The following is a 20,308-nucleotide window of genomic DNA, read 5'->3' on the forward strand; positions in this document are numbered from 1 at the left end:
CCAGGTAGCTCACTCTACCCCCACCCCTACCGTCATGTGCTAGCAGACAACCCAAGGCGCTCTGCAATATTCACGCGCATCTAGCCCGGATTCTTTTCTTCATGTTCAATTATTTTCAGTCCATCTCTTAAAGTTCTCAATAGTTTCTTCGGAAGGGCCATGGTCCGAAGACGAATAAAATTAAACTAGTGAAAATGAAAACTGACTTTATTAAACCCACATGGAAAACACTCGGTGGTTCAAAGTCCAGCCACCCTGGAAAGTAGGGAACCACTCGTACGAGGTGAAGTTCGGAACTGATGCTATCGCGTACGGGGGTACGCAGAGCATACTGCAGAGGTCGAAGCGTGACCATATGACTCCGCCATGAAATTTTTTACCCTTAAGATACCCATTCTTTTCTAACTATCGTAGCGCCAGATGAGCAGATGAATTCGGATTGTTAGTAGGGAGAAACAAAAATCCTGAGAAGATATCCCTTCGTCAGTAACTCTGACAAGTGAGACTTATAGTATAGCTCGTAAATTGATTACTGATAACAACCTGATATCATATTTTCGGAACAAAATTCCGAATTAACTGCCGAGAAGCTCAGCTACGAGGATATCGCGTTTCGCCAAAAATCACCATCGTATTTTTCCATCTATTTCCTTGCTTAAAATACGTCGTGTTTGGTCTCGTTTTTTTTTAATTACTCGCACATTACTAACATTTCAATTTAATAAAAGCATAATAGCAATTGCTGAATATCATTGTTAGATACCTTTTGGGCTAATATGTGACTCATGCAGCAGTTGACCTCCAGGAACTGGGAACATTGAAGGAGTTAGGCTGAAAAAGATGAGAAGAGGGGGGAGCGCGAAATAAGTTTCTATTGATCTCGTGTAACTCGATATTTTTTTCGAAGCTAAGGTCTTCGTAATACAATCCCTGCGCGAGCTGGGACCTTTTTTTTATTTTGTAGAAGATGAAAGCGTCGGAAGAGGGGAGGCGAATGCTGAATGGATCTTGGGAAATGCGCTAATGTTACTTTCCCACGGCACTGAGCTTCTCCCAATGGTAGTTCCATCTCTTGGGGAAGATTCCAACTATGTGCTATTCGTCATTAGCCATAAATGACACATTGTATTTATTTCGTCTCATTTTCGTCTAACGATGGATGCGGGAAAATTATGCGTCGGAACCGCGATCTTCAAACGATCAATGCGAGAAACGATACTTCGGGGAACGATAGATGCGGGAAAAAATTACATTGTCTATAAGGAACTTTATTTGGGACCAGAAACGGCGAACGATCAATCCGGGAAAGATAGATCGAGGTTCCACCGTATAACTTTTCTTTTGAAAGCGGCAGTGTAATGACTTCTTTTCTCTGCTGTCGTAATACTCTGAAACCAAAACTGAATCGATCTCTCTAATCAGAGGCAAATCATGTTCCCTTCATACTGTTGCTCTGGGAAAAATGGAACGGCTTTGTAGCAGTTTATATCGCGACGGCATTGAGGCTTTAACGTTACAATCCTAGGCGGATCTAGGGAGGGGCACGGGGGCACATACCCCCCAGACACTTAAAAAATATGCAAGATTTTGAATACGGTCACATTATCATTGCGCTCGTTTTGTATCATGAGGTATCCTTGTGCCCCCCCTGGATACGGCTTTGCTTGTGCTCCCCACTCCCCAGAAAGAAATCCTGGATCCGCCTCTGGTTAAAATTTAGGTAAATTGTAATCAATCACACAGAAAGTTTGTAAGTTGATCTAGCTCTAACTTGAATGGAGCCGAACCCAGGGTAAAGCAGGCGATCTCGCGGACACGGCAGAAGTGCACCCGGCGATTGATTGGCACGCACGCTTTACCTGCTGCCTAAAATGGCAATTGTTTTTCACTTAAACAGAAAATTAAATAAGCTAAATTACTGTTCAGGTATTTTTGACGTTTATTTTTCGTTGTATAGCTATATATATATTAGGTGGTAACCTCAGGTATCCATATTATTTCCGACGAAAATTATGCAACCCGATTGACGTCGAGAATTTTGCATTCGATTGTAAGACGAACTGCAGGAGTTAGGAGGAAAAAAACCTTGTCTTAGATAGGTGCAAATAGGTACATTATAATTCACTTGGTTTGAAATATATAAAGACATAATAAATACCTGCTGAAACATGTTATTTTCACTTTCACTTTACTTTATCACTCGTCAAATATTTCCGCACAAACTTTCCCGTTGCGACGTAAAACTGGCAAGTCCCAGGTCGACGCATGCAAAAACCGTGTAATGCTGTGTTGCCAGAAGCGGAAATCTTCTCTCGTTTTCAGGCCGAAACGCGCGAGAATTAGTTACGTCGCGCCGAAAGCTCGCTGTCGCCCGGTTCAAACGCAGAGAGCGTAGTGTGGTAGTGTCCACAGCGCATAGCAGGTTGTCAAGGTTAGCGGTCTTCCAATCACAGGTTTGAGGGTGTTTAATAAACGTTCAAATTTTTCGACACAAATGCCATCTAGATTTAGTTTCGAAAGTGGTCGCTGCAGCCAGTGGGAAGCCTGATTGGGTGGAAGGGGGACTAAGCAGTGACCGAGGGAGGGGAAACCAAGCCAGTGGAGGAAAGTAAACAAGCTGATGAGAAGTGGTGTCATATTTCAGGAGGGGGGAGAGAAAAGGCCGGCGCTGGGAAAAGATTTTTTTTTCTTCAGGCAACATTCGTTCCCACGCTTTTCTGACCCATGCGACGATGCTCGCCACAATGAATAGAAGTGCGCTCGCTACGAACGAAGTTGAAAATTTCTGGGAAGGTATTATTATCAAGATTGAGAGATTTTTAAGGTTTTAGGACGAAATTCACGGCTTTTTCCAGGTTTTTTCACGGTAGACGAAATTCACGGCTAATTCACGGTTTTAAGGTTTTCACGGTTGAGTGGGAACCCTGCTGTCCTGTCTCACTATCAGAGTCATTCTTCAAGACTCGCAAACGCTAATGGGACTAGTCTCTCAGTACTATGGAATCATTTTTGTCGAATGTAAGCTCACAACAGCAGACCAGACTTGCAACCTTCCAGAACAATATGCTGCATGGAAATTAGGTAAAATGTTGTTTTTCCTGCCAACTGCGAAAAATAAAATAGATAATTATGCTTATATTGTAATGGTTCAAACACCATTATGCTATGCCACCTTGATCAGCACATTCGTTTCCCTACCCGCTTTATGCCGATAACCTTTCTCACCCTCTAGATCCGGCCCGTGAGGGAAAGTGTGTTTACGTAATGGTAATAAATGATGAATAGATAAGGTTGTTTGTGAGTCGTGTGCGTGTACATGTGAGTGTGTTTGGAGGACGGGAACTCGGGTTTTTTCCCGTTTCATAACGTGCTCCTCCCCCCAATTCTGTTATACCTCACCCCCAAGACAGGGGAATATATAAGGATGAGCACGTTTCTTTGAAAGGTAGATTGATTTGAGTGTTGGGCGAAGCCTATGCCCGAATTTGGTGCGACGATAACCTAGACAAGGCAGTGAAGAAGAGGGGCCGATCAACCCAGCATCGGGTTGATTTCTTCAAGATACGGTCTGAAATAAGAGACCCCCCCCCTTTCCGAGGAGCAAGGACCAGCATGGAAAGACGCATCCCTTACGTTCCTGACGCCGCTTTATCTAACATGGGAGGAAGAGCCTGCAGTCGGAAGGAACGAGTTTGCTAGATCTCACCTGGTCTAACCATGGACAAGGGTCAAGTAAGACCAGTAAGTCATAACCATTTCCCCCCGCAAGCCCTCTCTTTTCATCTGCCTAATTTCAAGACAGACAGTCACGAAATACGTCAGTTATCCAGTAGAAGTGAAAGTTAATTGCCAAATTCTAAAATAACACTCATGGGATGGACTCTTATTTACCTCCCCAATATTACATAAGTAAAGCAAATTGTATCATTCATTTTGTGTTAACAATTGAACTATTTTTGTTGGTATTATTTTCATTTCAATTCTTTCATCTCGCAAATAACTTTATATCCTTGTTTTTTTTTGCATTGATGTCTCATAAATTGATTTCATCCACTCATACGTCATTAGTTCATAAGAGGGTTATTTTTGTTGTATGCAATGTTATTGTTTAAATTATACTTTGGTTAGATGAAAGTTTTATGTAAGTGTTTTTTCAATTTCTTCACGGGTCACCTCAAATATCCCTTCCCGTTCCTTTTGTCCCAGTCATTTTCCTTTTTGAATGCATTGTTTAGGATGGCATAAGCGTCAGAACGTTACCCTTAAGGCCAGATCGGCGACCCCCCACCCACAACTATCTCCTAAGGAGGAGAATATTTTCATTTATCTTCAATTGTACGACGGGAGTGACATTGGTTTGTCCTGTAGGTCTCGTGCGGGAGGGATCGACGAGGATTTTGATATTTTTTTTTGTTTTGTGAGACATATCACCCCGGTTCCATCTAAATATCTGGGTGAGCCAGGGGCAGGATGCCACAATATACATAATAACTGTTCAACTGAAATTAATCGGGATATTCTCAGTCTCTCTAATTTTTTTAAGCTTTGACAACGCTATATACCTCCTGCTCTTGGTAACATAATTTGAAAAAAAGAAAAAAATTGCTTCTATTAAGTCATCATTCAAAATAATGAACTTAAAAATGGGGCTGAGATTTGGCACATTTGTGGTGGGTAACTGTAGGATTTAATTCTCCTTTATATTATAGCTTTCTCTAAGCTTAAACAATAGGAAAATATCTATAAGAGCCAAAACCAGCACACAACGTTTTGGGTAAGAGATTGGGATTGCTCACACAGATTGGAAATTTTCATTCACTAAAAGAATTCAGTAAATAGAATATGGAAAGAAAAGTGATTAAGAAAAAAATCTCCCTCAATTGGCCATATTATTGAGTTAACAGTTGAGGCAAGGAGCTAAGCAGGAATGTGTGATAACATCAACGAAAGGGTTAAGGCTGTTGATTATTCCCCACAAATATCTGGAGAAGTACAATATAGATTGAATAAAATAAAGGGTCTCCTAATTTTTTTAACTGCAATGGAATTGAAAATAAAATAAAATTGCTGATAAGCCTATTTAACGAAAGCCTCAATCTCCTAATGCACTTTATGCCTTACTGCCTACTTTGGAACACTTCCCCTATAACAGGTTTATACAATTTTTTCAAAGGGGTTGAGCCACCCACATACGGTAGTAATTAAGCACTGAGGACATAATTTACATCTACATAATCATTGGGAGACAACTTTTTTTGTGACAGGCTAAAATGTATTTAGAATGGATAGCATAGATGAATGCATACTATAAATGGAAAATATGCTCATGATTGTGCACTGATTAATAAAATATTTTAAAAGATAAGTACCACTTATATTAATTGGTTTCATCAAGAGCAAAAAATTAGCTAAACACAAAATAAATAAAACGTTGTTAAATGAAATATCCAAGAATCAATGCATCAAAACCAGAGAGCTACCATTCTCATTTGGTAACTTGTGCTCAAATTGTACCATTATGCATATCATAAACATAGAATAGGCTCATAATTAAATATGATAAAGTAATTACAGGCATGCCTATAAGCATGAAGTTACTTAATGAAGACCTTTGATTCAATGAATTATAAGTCAAGCATGAAATCCAAAGCATCATTGAAAGAGCCTTATATAGTTCAAAACTAATGTTTCATCAATAATTCATAATTACCACTTTTGGTGTACAAGAAATACTTTCTATTGGACACAAATGTCAGGACTTAAAAATTTACTCTAGAAAAAGGATTGGGGCAAATCTAATTGTAGAAATCAGATTGTACATAATGAACATCAAAGTATAAAAATAAAACTTAATCACAGACAGTTTTGTCAGGCATCATGCAATACAAATTTACATACTTGGTGATAACAACATTAGTACACCGACTTTTGTCTGATAAATTTTATAAATGCATTTTCTTAGAGAACAATTTTTACTTCTAAAAGCCACTATTAGATACTCTCATTTTATAAATTTTTACAAAAGTTTTTGGAAAATTTGTCCTTTACAATAACCAAACTTTCACTACAATGCAAAAAGAAAAAGTAGCAGTTTCAAAAGGAAGAAATAAGCCCAAATGAAAAAAATTGTGCGAAAATAATAATTTTAGAAACTTTACTTGTGTTGACAGTAAAAATTAACAATGTGTACATAAATAAAAATCTTATAAATATAAAGGAAAATTTTTTGTTATGTAACCCACACAGTATCAGCTTCCAGAGTAAGTGTCTCAAAATAAATTGACTCTGATTTTATATGATCATCGAAAAAGCTCTAGTGATGAAACCTATGGAAGTAAATATTCTTTCATACTAATAATTATGAGCTAGAAGATCGAGTTTCTGCATATATTGCTTTTGATTGATAACATTATCGATATTGTTACTGGAATCTTATAATTGGATAGTGATACTAAGAATTATGATGCACAATTTAGTTCAATGAAAAATGATGCACACACATTATTTCCTGTGCCTAAATTCTTATTTCACTCACTACTTTCCATTAGTGAAAATGAAAGATTAGAGAAAAGATAAAATTAAGTGCTTCTTGTGCAGCACTTAAAAATTGAACCAAAAGTCTGCTAAAATAAATCAGTATGTATTTGAGCTGTAGGAGTGAAGATGAGCACAGAGGGCAAAATAAAGAGAAAAATGAGGAGAAGATAGGCAGGGTCTGCCAGAGAGAAACTTGAGGATGATATAAGAAGACAGAAAACATAGTCGAAGGACCAATATTTTGGTGTCCAGATTAAGGGAACTAAGGCATATGATTACTATGAGGTTCGCAGATCTGTGCTGAAACCTTCATATAGACCTTGAAAAATTAAACACTATTCATTGAAATATGACAATAAGTAAGGAATATTATGAAAAACAATATGCATTTGAGCTGTGGGAGAGAAGGAAAATGTATGAGAGCGGAAAAACATGGGCTGGCTCAGATTAGAGAGACTTACATCCTTAATAAGTGGTTATGGATGTTGTTACAAATTGAATAAGCCTTCATATGCAGCATTAGACAAGTTGAAATGAAACTGAAATGTAAGTCCTCATCAAAAAAGTAAGTCTGGAGTCTTAAACTGTAAACGTAAATGTGCAAGTTTTAAGTTGATGCTGATGTACTTGATGCTTTTTTTCACCCGGAGTGGGGAAGTAAACTCTCAGAAGCGTGCCGCTGAATAAGGGTACTTTGCAAGCAAGAAAGGACCACGGAACACTGAACAGCTCATTGAGGCACATTAATTGACTTAGCATGTAATTGCATTTTATCATGGTAACTAATATGGCTGTAGCACTGGTATAAAATTGCAAAACAAAGCTTGAGAAACAAAAGAAGTTTATTTTTTCATCTCAACAGCAATCGCATAAGGAAGAATTGTATTTATCCCAACCAATACTAGCTGCTTAAAGTATCTTAATATTCCCGGAAAATAAAAATTAAAAAGAGACAGCAATAAATAAGGTGGTTATGCAAACAATCAGATTTACAAGTACAAGCAGTAATAACTTCCTTCTAGAACAGCCAAATCACATCATGGTTTTACAGCTCACACATAAACCATGCTAGCATACCAGCAATCAAAGATAGAAAGGCAGAACATTCCACTGTGTACATAAACTATTTATCATGTTTGAGTCAACATAAAATGAGTATATCATATCCTTACATTACGCGATCCCACTTTTTTACAACAGTAATTTACTACCTCATGACACAAAAATCACATAAAATACAACTTGCATGAAAAATATACATGGTGAGTATTTTGCTATTGTTTTCATATTATGGGATGGAATCAGTGGCGTAGCCAGGGGGTGTGTTCGGGGGTCCGGACCCCCCCCCCCCCAAATATAAAAGCACAATTATTTTCCTTCATAAAAGAACACAAAATATTGAAAAATCATGAATTTAGAAAACATTTCTTTAACAAATGAAGTTTTTTCGATTACGAAAAGTGTTAACATTAGTTTAAAGCCCCCTACTTAGTACCCTGTTTTTCAAAAATTTCCCCCCCTGGTATTGGACCCCGCCCTGAACGGAATTCCTGGCTACGCCACTGGATGGAATAATAAAAGGGAGAAAACAAACAAACATATATTTTAACAACTCAGAAAAAAATTAAGAATGAAACTGTGTAAAAAGGAAAGCAAAGTAAAACTGAGGATCACTTATAGAAGAGAACAGAAAGGCTTAATTGAATATTCCACGTAGTACCTGTAATACAGACTCCATATCAACCTAAACATATTCAACGATGAAAAATATAGTGAACTAAAAACATTTAATTCTTTTGAAACCCGAGGGTAGTTGAAACTTTCCATTAAGATAAAATGTGATATAATAAATAAATTACTTTAGTTGATAAACTTTCACGAGTATCCTTCCTCCGACTGAGATGGGACTCATTGCATATAAAGCATTACCAAACACCCTCCCCAGATGTTTTGGCGGCAGTCACTTTCATAAGCGAACATACCTGACAATAATTATTTTGAATAAAAATATACTAGGCTACCAAAGCTGACGCCTGCTCTTCTGAGTAAGAAATTCCCTATGCCTATAGCTGAGGCTTAGTTTAATAGGGTCAAAAATGTTTAAAAAATGCCACCAGAATGGACAATGCAAAAGATTAAGGACTAAGAGACTAATTGCAGCAGTAAAATTTTCCTTTAATCTTACGAACTTCACAGATATTTGACATGAAAAGCAACCAATTGGACCCCGTATAGGTATTATATACATTACGATCTACCTAAACATATCTCTCATAAAAAAAAAATTGAAAAGAAGGATAACCATGAAAAAACGCAACACATATTACAGTGTTCTTCCATAAAGTCATTAAAAATGAAAGATACTTTGATAAAAAAAGGGAAAATCATACACAGGAAAGCTTTCTACAATATATTCCACAGATTACTCAGGACAAGCATCCATTGAATGGCTGCAGATAAAAATGTATTGTCTCTCTAATCCACAAGATAATACAATTATTCTCCATTACTATTACAAAATACACCCCTTAGGATCAAAAGTGTCAGCAAGACACTTTGAAGCTGTATATTCAGTGGATTTCTTATGATAAGAGGTTTTCTGAATACTTTGATGAACAATAATCATTAACTTTTACTCCATTTGGTCCTCAGCATCATTTATTGTTTTAACAGCTCATTGCTTACACACATGTTTTGTCATTAAAGGAAATAATTAGAAAAGGCTATTCCACATGTGGACATTCCCATTTCTCCCTTGTGATTTATGAACTTTAACTATTGGTAAAAAGTTGAATTGATATCCCTTTCCAAATACCATTCCCAATCTACTCCTCCTTTATGGCCAAGTAATCCACTACCTATTTCTACCGATATATGTCAGTATTTATGCATAGAGAGTGAGACATGGTCTGGGAGATGATCAGTGAAGAGCAGGGAGAAGGTATCATCTGAAAATTCTAACCCTAAAAGTATCAGATACTTTATTTAAACTTTTCTCAGGATTCATACAAATTCTGTCTTTTCATTTTTTTTTCATTTGGCCATCTTTCATTCACCAAATCAAGGCTGTCTTTGCCCACTTGTATGCTAGGAGATCTAATGTTGCAAGACATTAAGTTTGCAATGAATATCAGCAGGTAGTGATCAAACTTCACAAGCTGATCGAGAGCAAAATGGGAACTCATTTCCAGATGGGCATTACTTGGTCATTTTCCATGTACATAATTTGCAGTTAAAGACTTTGAAAAGATTTTTTAAACAGCAATTTTAGTAAGTGTCAGAACTACAGTGGAAGCTTGTTTTAGTGAGCATAGCATGTAGCATGATATACCTAGCGATTGGTGGTGTTTGATCAAAAGGCTTATGATGAACATGTAAAAAATATGCAGATGACAAGGCCAAGAAGTCTCTGCCACTAGACTAAGCTATGTCTACAACTCCAAGCTTGCTTCTCAGTATGACTGCCACCTAGTAACATTCAAATCCAGGCCGTGATGCTCACTGAATCATCCCATCACTTGGAAATTAATTTTGCTTCCCACTACTAAATTCTTGAAGCAAAATTCTTGGTTGTAAATCATTAATTCATGGAGTATATATCCATGGTTTTACCACAGATCATTTTCAGGCATGAAAAATGTCAATACACAAAGGTAATGGTCTCATTGAATAATGACACTTTTTCCTGGCATATTTCTTGTGAGCTCACTGTTCTCTGTAGCTCTTTTTATTTAATTGAAATGAACGGAGCGGACAGTGGAAATACATCTAGCCAATAGCATGACAGTGGAGAGTGACAGAGAGGGAATAAGGTGCAGTTAACTCAGAATTGTGATGGGTTTGAATGGGGAGCACAGGTCGGAAAACGGATAGTCGGAGAAGAATCTAATCAACTTCACTCTGCACCTTCCACACACAACCAATTCCTTCTATCTGTTAACTCTTTTCTGACTTCAGCCCGTTCCACTCCCATGCAAATTCAGCTGATGTCATTAATGAAATTCAATGAAACCACAGGAGCATCTTACTTGGGGAATTAAGTCTGAGGACCTGTACCCCAAAATTAAAATAAATGATGACAGCAAAAGTGAATCTTCATATACCGATTTAAGAAGATATTTCTGTGCCAGATTGTCTACATCATTCTCAAGCTTGAAAGGTGAAAAGTTGAGCAACACTGACTGATGACAATGAGCAAGGGCAACCTTGCCTATAAAAATATCTGTGGCTTTTAGCACTCTTATCAAAGAATCTTGATTGCATCTGAGGCTGCACAGTACATTACATGCACTATTTGCTTCCAAGAAAGCTCTATGTTCACTCTTTCCCGGTGCTGAATATGGCATGATTGTGCAGCATGCTCAAAGAAGCGCTTCCCACTATGACTGCCTACTGTGCAACTTTGTGCAGTACACCTGTTAATACCAGTGTTTGGAATATGGTTTCCAGTGATTTGACATATTAGACCTGTCTCAGATGCTCCCAGCTCAGTGTTCTTGTCACTACGCATCATGCAATATTTCATTTGCAAGATTATAAATAAATTTGCAAGTTAAGGCAAACAGATCTATTATTCCTCAGTGAAATAGCACTGTTACAAAAGAAAAGTGGTAATATTTATTACGGGGCTTCGTCCCTCAGCTTCGGATATAATGAAGTGCCAATAAAGCAAGTGATTTTGCAGGGATTATAAGCTCTCATGAGACCAAGCTTCCAATGTCATTAATTTTGCGAATTTTAACAAAAGACTTAGCATTTTAGACCATTTATAGAAGCTAATAACTACAGATTTATAAAAATAAAGTCAGAGAAATTAATTATGAATCAATGATCACTCATTTTTCAGTTTGTTCGAATCACTCAAATAGTTTTGGCAAGTTTTAGCACCTGGTAACGAGATAGGGTATGCCTTGCAAATAATTTCATTTTTGTGCCATCTAATGAAGATCACTGTCAACTGATTGCTACAGAACTTTCCCTTAAATGAGAACTTCTCATTCCTCAAAAATAAATAGTGAGACAAATTAAACGATACTTCAAACATTTACTATTCATACAATCAAAACTATTATTAAATCATTATTCAAGTGCAAAATGCAGATGAGCAGAAATTGCAAAAAAATGAAGGACTTTTCCATCAATTGCAAGGAACATCAATATTTAAACAATCACATTAATGTAATGTACCATACACAACCTAGGTAGTTACACAATTACAGAGTTATCAGCAGGCCAAATAAAGATTCAGTGGGTCCTTGTTTAATGTTGCTAATAACTCCTAAAAAAAACTTGATGCAAAGTGAAACCTTAGTGAAAACAAGGTGTTAAATAAAAATCTATTTCAAAATGTCACCCACATCACACAATTATCTTTCAATAGCACTTTTTTTACCAATTTTCTCTTAAAGTAATTGCCCGACTTTAAGTGAGGGCAGTGACACGGATTCCAATTAAATTTGCCTTGAATAAATTTAAATATGTCCTCTTCACTACCGACATTCGATTCCAAATCATAATCTAATAGTATAAGCACTTCAAGTTCAAGTAACCATGGAAGGCAGAAGTTATGAATGATGGAAATTATATGAAAAGTGATGTAACCATGTGAGTGGTCAATCACTCCTTGGCGTTAATTTTTGCTGCTCCCAAAATATTAACAATTCTAATCATCCAAGATATACAACAGAAAAGAATGTCTTATTATTTAGGCATGATTTCTTTCTCAGGGAAATGATTTTTTTTTTCTCTGTGAATTTTTGCAATTAAAGTTAGTTGAAAGATATTGTCAGGAAAAGGCATCTATTTAAGGCAACATTAAACGAGGATACACTGTTTGCATATCAAACATACAAATTCTTCAACATTATATCTTACAACAAGTCAAATCAAACATTACAGTTAAAAGTAATATCACCATTCTGAATTAAAACTTACTCTCAGTCATAACAGGGGAGATTACAAGATGAATGGAGGAAGTATAAGGATTCGATATTTAATCCATTTATTTGACAGCATAGCAGTTTAAAGAAGTATGAAATAGGTTAGGGGTAATAAGGTCCAATTGAAGTACACATTGAAATTTTTTGCTTCATTGAAAAACCAGTAATTCATAACTACATCAAAAAGACCAATAGAAATAATTATTCATATCATCGTACGAAAGAATTTCACTGTTTGAAAAAACTTCAACTTATTCACCTACTCAACTACTCATATGATTGATAATAAATTTGTGTATTGTACTGGGAACTTGGTCAACTATAATTTAAAAGCACCAAACACATATTCTTTGGAAACTGTTTCACTTTAATGCCCATTCTTAATGATGAATAATGATTGTTTTATTCAAATGATAGCTTTAATTAACACTGAACCTTTTCATATAGAATTGCGTCAGTAAACTAATGTAACACAATCTTTAAAAAGAGATAAGTTTAATTTTCAATTAGCTCAGAACAACAAGGAAAACTGATATAGATAAATACCTATTGAACTTAAGTACAGTCAAGACAAAAATCTTTAATTAAGTTTCAAAATTTATTGTATTGCAAAACAAAGCTAGTAGACAGTGCAAAAACTAAAAGAATAAACTTAATCATCATTAAGGTACAGTTTCATAGCAAAGATATAACGCTGATTTTCCTTGAAAAAATATTTAAAGTGAAACTAGAAATCACTAGAAACTAGAAAAACTAGAAAAATAGTTAAAATAAAGGGTAATTAAAAAAAGTTTTGGAGAAAACTATAACTGTAGAAAAAAGAAAAATCTGCACATGATCACAGAAAAATAAGCACCACACTCATTACTTGCAACCACCCATTATCAAAAAGGTATCCATTCCCAGTGTCATGCACCAATCATGTTTGATGCTTTAATCTATCCCTGCTAAAAATAAATCACATGCATTAACAAAAAAAATCACACAATTAGCAAAATAAAAATTGTAATTCCTCTGAGTTCTGTTCGATCACCTTCTTCAAATAAATGCCATTCGGATATGTGTAATAAAATATTAAATGTACTTCTTATGATCTTCTAGATCAATTATATAGTTGATGATTATTTGAATATATAAATAATAAATGGAAAAAAGTGGATTGAGAAAACAGTTAAATACAATTTTGTCAGTATCTTAAATGTTAGCCTTAATGCTGGACGAAAATTATTGATAATTTAAAAGGCTTGAAGATCCTAAATTGATTTCTAAGCATCCAGAGTTTTGGAGGCAGCCTAAATTATGCAAAAATGAAAACAATCATCACTGTTGTGATAGTATGTTAGTGTTTAATACTTCAAGGTTATTAATAGGCAACTTAGAATGCATACATTGGCCATTTCTGCAAGTAGATGGATAAGGGAATACAGTGGAACCCCGATCTATCGTTCCCGCTTCGATCATTTTCCCGTATTCATCGTTCGCCGCTCCTGGTCACAAATTAAGTTCCATAAAGATAATGCAATTTTTTCCCGCATCTATCATTCCTCGAAGTATCGTTTTCCCGCATTTATCGTTTGAAGATCGTGGTCCCGTCGTATAATTTTCCCACATCTACCGTTTGACGAAAATGAGACGAAGTGTTTACAACGTGTTATTTATGGCTAATAACGACAGACACATAGTTTGAATCTTCCCCAGGAGATTGAAATACGATAGGGAGAAGCTGAGTGCCGTGGGATAGTTACATTTGCGCATTTCCCAAGATCCGGTATCCCCCTGCATTCAGCACTCGTCTCCCCCCCATCTGATGCTTTACTCTTCTCCGAAATAAAAAAAGGTCCCAGCTCGAGCAGGGATCGTATTACGAAGACCTTAGCTTCGAAAGAAAATATCAAGTTACTCGAGGACAAAAGAAACCTTTTTCACGACTCCCCCTTTCTTGACCGCTGACTTTTTTAGCAGACTCGCTTCAAAGATCCCCACTTCTGAAGGTCAACTGCCGCATGAATCACCAATTAGCCCAAAAGGTGTCAAAAAATGAATTTCGGCAATTGGTATTATAATTTTGTTAGATTGAAATATTAGTAAAGTGCATGTAATTCAAAAAAGAATGAGACCAAACACGACGTATTTCTAACGTTATTTAAGCATTTAAAACAAGAAAATAGTTGGAAATATAAAATGATGATTTCTGGCAAAATCGATATATTGTACGCGATAGCATTAGTGCCGAACTTCACCTTGTAAGAGTGGTTCCGTACTTTCCACGGTGGGTTGACTTAAAACCAGCCAGTGTTTTCCGTGTGGGTTCAATAAAGTCCGGTTTCATTTTTATAAGTTTTATTCTTATTCGTCTTCGGACCATGGCCCTTCCGAAGACACAAGTGAGAACTTTAAAAGATGGACTGAAAATAATAGAAGATGAAGAAAAGAATCCGGGCTAGAAATGCGCGAATATTGCAGAATGCCTCGGTATGTCCGCTAGCGCATGACGGCAGGGGTGGGGGTAGAGCGAGATCCCTGGTGAAAACGAGAAATGGGATGAAGCCGAGGATCAGGTGGGCGTGCCGCTGATGATAAACGCCACATTGCCTCAATCATATTAAAAATTTAATTGCTAGAAAGGAACATTTCAAATAATAAACTATTTTTGGCCTTCTTGATCCATCTCATAACCAATCACTGCGACGGCGAAATCAGTTGTTTGAGGCATAACACGCACATTTCTCTCGTAAATACGTGTACTTGAAATGGCATTTGATGGATAAGAATTTTTACATCAGACAGAAATGCATAAAAGCAATGAAAATTCCGAGTGGAGTGCAAACATTTTTTAGCAAGGCCGCTTATTCCTTTAGGATATTAGAAAGAGAGATAAGTCGAATCAACAAAATGACCTAAGTGTTTCGATAAAGTAATAATATTCCTGTAATCAGCTAAAATCTTGTTTGAATCCATTAATGAATATCATAATTCACAAAAATCAAGCGTTTCCTGGGACATAGGCAACCCGGACAAACATTCCCGCATCGATCGTTTTCCCGCATTCATCGTTTTTTTCATCCATCCCCCTGAAAAACGATAAATCGAGGTTCCACTGTACAATAAAGAGAACCAAGTGAAATAGTACTTATATCATCTTTGGCATATAACCCAGCATAGAAACATAAATGCCAACCTGGTGATGGAAAAAGTCAGTAACTGAAACAGCAAGCACTATATCCGAGTAATGAGTCCTAGGCAATTATCAATCAAAATCTAATATTTGCAAAGACTTGAACAAGTAACTTAAGAAACTAATAGATTCTCTTGGAGAATAATTCTAACTAGGGTTAATGGTAAGTTGAACCATCAGCGGGGATTACAGTAAACTCTCGATTATACGAAGCAGGATTTTACGAAGTTTTCGATTATACGAAGTGATAGTGCGGTCCCGGCGAAAAGCCTATGGTAAATACATGGTACTATTCGATTATACGAAATGTTTCGAATTTACAAACCCCGGGTCGGTCCCCAGGAGCGAAAGGCATTCGTTTATACGAACTATGGTGAAATATTTGTAAACAAAACTAGTTACGCCGGCGTATGTAGCTAAAAAAATCAGCACTTCCAACTGTGGTTCATCAAAAGTGTGAAATCGTAAATGATAGTGCAACTTTTGGAGAGAAAGGGTTCGCCTAAAACCTCACGGTGGGAAATAAGGGGAAGTAGGAGTTAAGTAAAATATCGCGACTGACATAATGCCCCTATTTACGTGCCTATTCGTAAACATCGCATCGACAATACTTCGTAGTTTAACATGTCGGGAAGGTCGCGCGGGGTATTTCGTACACTCCTAATTAACCCTTTGTACTGCTGTGAACGTACCTGGTACGTTCGCAAGGCAGGCTGCTGTGAACGTACTTCGAAGACTACTTGACTACTTTTCGCCGAAGCACTTCGAAGGGTCCCTAATCCGGGACCCTTTCCTCGACGAGCTCACCCTCGCTGGCCCCTCTCTTCGACCTTCCGAGCCTTTCTCCCCAAAAGTGACCGCTCTGACTGCATTTTGAAAATCTATCAATCAATGCCGTCATCATAAATAATTTTTTGCATCGCACTCCTGCCAATCAGGCATTCAAGTACGTCTCTGAACCGTGTTTCTGCGATGAGAAATAACGATTTTATTAACTTTGCTAAAATGGCCAAGTTAATAAAATTGTCATTTTTCATTGCAGGAACACGGTTCACAGACGTACTTTATTTCCTCCACTACAATCGCAAATTGCTGGAAATCGGCCGGATTCCCTTTGAAAGCGCATCATGAGGATGTTCTCGAGGTTGGTAATTGATACAACTAGCCTACTAGTAATTCTACTGCTATGATATCACGAGCTTGCGACAATGGGACGCCAGTACATACGTCGGAAGAAGCAGCGGCCGGGACTAGTCAGAATAGCAGTGACGACGAAGATGAAAGTGAGGAAGCAATTTCACCAAATAAAAAAGAAGTACACGCTGCCCTCCAAACATTAAGATAAATTGATCTGGCTAACGAGTTAGGTCCCCAATTTCATTCCCATTTGTGCAAGTGAGAAACCATGGTGGAAGCGGCGATGGAGAAGGGCAAAAAGAAAAAAAATAATAGATTTTTTTAGTAGTATCTTTTCATGTATACAATAGCCTTCCTGAGTAAACAACTTAAATATCTTAAGTATTGGGCTCTATTAAACACAAACTTATTTTTCAGGCTACTCGTAATGAAGACACACTTCTAACTCTAACCATGAACTTTCTTCTCGCGCGTCACCCCGTTTTCCCATGCCGAGAGATCTTTCTTTCCTAAGTCTTTGTTTACTTCCTCCCGCGGCCTTCTGCTGATCTTGCTGACACCCACCTTACGCATCCCAAACCCCTCCTTCCCCAACATTTCCCATTCACTCCCCCCATAAGGTTACGGAGGTTGAGTGCGTCGTAGAAAAATACGCCCCCCAAACGTAAACTGACAATGAGGCAGAGCTGAAGGCCCTTTCCCCACCCTTCTTTCTCCTGCCCCTTCACCACACCATATGCTGACCGCTTCTTTCCTCAGGCAATCCCCATTCCACTCTTATTCACCCCACCCACTGGGAACATTCCCCGACTTTGGAGAAGGGCATGGTTCATCTTTACCTGCAACGGGGGTAAGTTATTAACCGGAGAGAGGCTAAAGAAGTATCTTCCACTGTCGGGGAAATGGTGCCGTGCTTCTCTTCTTCTATGCTGACGTTTCAATTGAAATTATTTTCTTTGCTCTTTCCTCACTATATTTATTTATGATTATGGCGCGACTACTTTTTAGTGCTAAAGCAAAGAAAATCTTTTCTCTACGTCAATGATTCTTTGCATAACTTTCAATACGGCGGAGAAAGGGACACGAAAACTAAATGAGGTGAATGTACAGGTTTTTGCGTGTCATTTTTGGGAATTCACGCAAGTGAACCAATACTTCACACACGTTGAGAAATGATGAAACATCTCTTGTAGGAAAATAATCAATGCGGATAATAACGTTTCTCTTTTTATTTCTCCGATAATATGTTTCTCCATTCGTTTTCCGGTTGGAAAAAAGAGAGAAATACTATATGAACGTAGCACTTCACACCCGGTATGAAGAATATGGTCCTGATGAAGAATGAAGTCTTTCGTAGCAATGTCTGCTAAGATGACGGAGCACAGTATCCGGATGGAGAACTCAAACAGAATTTACTTCTAATATTCGCCAGAAGATAATCATATCCTACGTAATTTATAATCGTAACTGAATCTCAATGAAAATAACTAATGGAAAAGATAGCACATTCAACTGAAAATACGGAATAACTCGAAATACTAACTTACGAAGGTTATTTTGGAAACGGGTTGAGGCCCTCATTTTTCTTTTTTTTCCTCGTCACTAAGCGATAGAGGGCGACATAAATGGCGGTTAGGCCGGCTGCCGCTAAAATTCCGTGGGTGCTGGAAACAAATATATATCTAACGCGAACTTAATAGTTTTTATTCGCTCCTAACCACAAATTTATAATATTAAATTCTTATAATAAACTTAGCAATTCATTATTTGATTACGTTTTCTAAACTGGTCGGGAATTTCTTAAGCGATCGTTGATGTTGAAGTATGAACGAGAAATGGGAATTTTATGGTGGTATAATCATTTAACGATCTTTCACAGCATAAATAGATAACAAAAAGCCTTTTCTATGAATAATACCGGGAATAATACCGAGAATAACCACCGAAAACCTTTAAATAAGACCACTAAAGACAAAAAAAGGGCGGAAGAAACAAAAGCGACCATTTTTTCGTGACTTATGAAAAAGGTTTGAATTTACGAAACTCGATTTTACGAAGTGCCAATTTTCCGGTCCCACTGACTTCGTAAAATCAAGAGTTTACTGTAATTGAATGAGATCTAAAAAGCTTGCTGGAGCTTCTCCACAAAATGCACATCCTTTCAAGGACATTTGTCACCAATTTGGGAGCGACCTCCCCATACCAAGGTAGCTCCATAGTGGCTGGATATAGACACTTTTGATACACAGAGCAGACCTCATTCAGTCTCTCCCTAAGTCAGTTGTATTGGTCTACATATACACTTACATTGATGATGGCAGCATCATAAACATATAAAATCACTGGATGCTTGCCTATTATTCACATATTTAATACTGTAGAAGTTCATTATCATCAGTATAGCCTATGGCAAAAGTTCACTAAAGAAAAGAAATTTTTTTCGATGATTGGTTAACACCAACAAGAATTTTGCTGCTTACAATGAGAGCCCCCAGCACTTTAAAGAGTCAATTTTACTTGGTTTGCCATGGTTAAACCCTTTTCCTAATTTTTTTGCTAAGTATGTACACAGCAGTTGGTAATAAGTGACTCGGTTTTCATTACGACAAACAATTATTGGATATTATAAGTACTTCTTCTTATACTTTTACGGCATAACTATGAGTCCCCAAAGCCAGCATGAGAATCCCACTGGACATACTTCAATTATCTTCCTTTAACAACAACGGCTTCAATTCATAGTAACCCTCCATTTATTTTGCTTATCACTCAACCACATAAACAAAACATATCCAAGTAATAATTATGCCAAGCCAAATTCTTCATTTTTTGAAACATTTCCAAGTAAATTATTTTTTCGTCCTAATGGATACGTAGGGTAGAAAATTTCTAAGCATGGATTGTTCCCACATAAAAATAATTAACAGGGAAAATAGTTGTTCAGTTTGTAATCAGATAACAAAATATGGACAACAAAATATAGGATTTATCAGCTGTAAATCTTGAAGTAAAAAATGAAAGGTAAGAGGTATGAATAATTGTCTGAGGAGTGTCATGTACTCAACCTTGATCAAACCAATAATCCTTTGATTGAAAATAACATGCATACACTGAATAAATATATGCATACTTAAACTTAATGGCACTAAGGATCAGGACAATATCCCTAAAATAAAACATTAGACACAGATAAAAATCAGCACGGGCACAGTTACTTGAGTCATGCTCCTTGGATAAAACAAAAGGTTTACTAATAAATGGAAACAATAACACATGTACTTGGCATCATTCTTGCTAGTAGACGCAACTGTTAAAGCATAAAAAAATAAATAGCCATTAATTCCATCCTCGCAGAACACCACAAATAATAAAAACTAATAAAATACCAGTATGCAATAATTCTATACATTAGAATAATAACACAGAGTCATTTCACTCAGAATGACACACTACAGCAAGAGGATATGAATTCATTCCCAAAATCAGCAGGCAGAAAAAAAATTCAATGGGAATATAAATT

General features: G+C 36.9%; 1 protein-coding gene across 10 annotated transcripts in view; it reads right to left on the reverse strand.

The window, feature by feature from the left end:
• Nucleotides 1–20,308, reverse strand: part of LOC124163323 (protein lap4-like) — a 377,957-nt gene that overhangs the window by 53,535 nt on the left and 304,114 nt on the right. The window lies entirely within an intron of this gene.

This window comes from Ischnura elegans, chromosome 8 (assembly GCF_921293095.1).
Source record: "Ischnura elegans chromosome 8, ioIscEleg1.1, whole genome shotgun sequence".
Classification (NCBI taxonomy): domain Eukaryota; kingdom Metazoa; phylum Arthropoda; class Insecta; order Odonata; family Coenagrionidae; genus Ischnura; species Ischnura elegans.